Genomic DNA, 2946 nt, shown 5'->3' with positions numbered 1-2946 from the left:
ACATTAGGTCGCGCGGCCGCGGCAGCGGCCACGCGGTTTTGGGTTTCTGTCTAAAGTCCAGGGAAAAAGTTGAAGGAGAGAGAGAGAGAGATTTCCGCACGGGGGACCTGGCGGAAACTCTCAAGTCACATACTGCAGGTTGCTGGTGGGCTGCCGGTGTCCCAAGCAGCTCCATCCTCTTCGTCAGTCATTCTGGGGGTGCGGGCGCGGAGAAATGGGAAAGCCCACGTGGCTGCACTCTCTTTAAGTGTCCGATGTGGGCGAAATTTCTGTCTCTTCTATTTAATTATTTTTATATAGGAAAGCCATGAACTTTTATGTGTTAATTTTGTAGCTGCCACTCTACTATACAAATCCATTGTTCCAGGAGGTTTTTTTCTGTAGTCTTTAGAATTTCCTTAATGTAATATCATATAATCCACAAATAGTGAGTGCCTGACTTTTTATTTTCTATCTGGGTGCTCTTGATATCTTTTTCTTGCCTAATTGCTATGAAAAGTACCTCCGGTATTGATACCTATTCCCTAATTGCCATACAAATTAATGCTGAATTCTATTCTATATTGAATAGAAGTGATATCTTCTCCCCAATTTTTGAAGAGATGGGATATTTTTCTTGTAAAGTTCTAATGGCACTTCATATATTTTGAAAATTGACCCTTTATATAAGATGAGTGATGAGCAAATAATTTTTCCCAGTCTATCTGGTGTCTTTGTTTTGATCACCATTTCCTTTGAAGTGCAGAAGCTTTTAAATTTAATGTAGTTGAATTTGTTTATCTTTATCATTTGTCTTTGTATCTGTTTATTTGGCTAATGCCATGGACTCCTTAAAGCTATATGCCTCTAGCTCTAATGTCATGAAGAGTTCTGCCTGTATTTTCTTCAGTGTGACCATGAGTTCAGGTATGATAACGAAGTGTTTAATCCATTTTGACTTGTCTTTTGTTCCTGGTGTTAAAAAGAAGCTTGACTCCAGTTTTGCTTCACGTGTCTGACAAGTTTACCTGACACTATTTGTTGGAGAGGCTTTCCTTGCTCCACATCATATTCCCTGATCCATTATTGAAGATTAGCTTTCAATATAGCTGAGGTCCTATCTCTGGATTTTCAATTCTATTCCATTTATTTGAGTGTCTGTTCATATTCTGATGTGTGCTGTTTAGATAATCATGACTCTGTAGTGCAGTATGAAGTGAGGGAGAGCAATCCCCCCACTTCTTTCTCCCTAGGATTGCTTTGGTTACGCGGGAGTTGGGCCCATTGACACAGCAGAGGAGATCAGGTAAGGTTGCCAGGTGTAGCCAGAAAGAAGGGAGAGGAATCTGCTTGCCCCCATCTGGAAAAGACCTCAAAGTTGTTAGCCCGGAGATTGGTCTAAATGGAAGGGTTTGATGGCTTCTTGAGGTTCCAAATAAGTAAGTATATCAAGGACAAATAAAGCTGTTTATCCCTGGAAGATAATAATCTTACAAATAAGAGGATCATGAACTAGTAAAATTCAAGTTACCATTATGGATCCATAATGGTTAGTATGTATAGAGATAAAGAAAGACATTGATATAAATATATGTATACACTGTCCTTAGATCTTTCCACTGAAAGGCCTAAGAAGTAGTGATCTCTTATTAGAGAAGCAGCTGTTTCCATGGTTAAGAATAAGATGAGTCCATGAGGCTGACACCCAAGGACAGTAGATACAAGGGCCAGGGGGATTGCCCCATAGCTGGAAGACTGCTTCATGAGCGGAGGGGAGAAGGCAGATGGAATAGAGAAGGGATCACTAAGAAAATGATGGCTGGAGGAACCAGTTGGGATGGGAAATGTGTGCCGAAAGTAGATAATGGACCAAACATGATGACCTCTCAGTGTCTGTGTTGCAAGCTATAATACTCCAAAGTAGAAAGAGAGTATGGGGGATATTGTCTGCCATAGAGGCGGGGGGTGGGTATACCCGGATATTGGTGCTGGGGAATGTGCACTGGTGGAGTGATGGGTGTTTGATCAACCCAAACATGAAAGCTTGTAACTATCTCACGGTGATTCAATAAAATTTAAAAAATTTAAAAAAGAAAAGAATAAGATGAGTCTACACTATCTTTTCTTAAAAAACAAACTTTTTTTAATATAATTACTGTGAGATAGACCATTTCAAAGCTGTTCATGATTGGATTTCAGTCATGCAGTATCCCAACACCCATCCCTCAACCAGTGTACATTTACCAGCACCAGTAACCTCAGGTTCCCTCCCATCACCCCCCCCCACCGCCACCCCCTGCCTGCCTCTATGGCAGGTGCTTTTCTTCTCTCTCTCTCTCTCTCTCTCTCTCTCACACACACACACACACGCGTGCTTTCTCTCTCTCTCTCCCTCATCCCTCCATCCCCCACTTTTGGGAATTGTGGTTTGCAATATTGATACTGAAAGGTTATCAAGAATATCCCTTTACCTACTTGCTTTTACCCCAAAGACCTTGTCCAGCATGATCATTCCCAGCTATTATTGTCATATTGGTCTCTTCTCTATCTTACCTACCCTCAGCCCCACACACAACTGTGGTAAGTTTCAACCTATCTTGATTAATCAGGAAGCAAGGAAATACTCAAAACTAGGGGAGTGGGCTTATCAAAATAGCAGAGAACTCAGTGTAAAGGTTCTTCTATTGACTAAGTCTGGGACAATTTTAGCAACAAAAATAAATAACAACAGTCAGAGAGATAACTCAAAGGGCTAGATATATACCTAGCTTGCACAGGACCCTTTTGCTCAATTCTAGGCCCCAGATGGCCTCCCGAATCCCCCAGGTTTGGCCCTATAGCCCAAGTACCGCTGGAGAGGTCTTCTCAAATAATTAAATGTCCAGTAACAAATTATAATCCATTAAGTAACATAGGTAACCATAAACTAGATAGTTCAAAAAGTATGGGGATATGACGCATGCATTT

This window comes from Sorex araneus, chromosome 2 (genome assembly GCF_027595985.1).
Source record: "Sorex araneus isolate mSorAra2 chromosome 2, mSorAra2.pri, whole genome shotgun sequence".
In the NCBI taxonomy this organism is placed as follows: Eukaryota; Metazoa; Chordata; class Mammalia; order Eulipotyphla; family Soricidae; genus Sorex; species Sorex araneus.
This window is presented reverse-complemented; position numbering follows the sequence as displayed.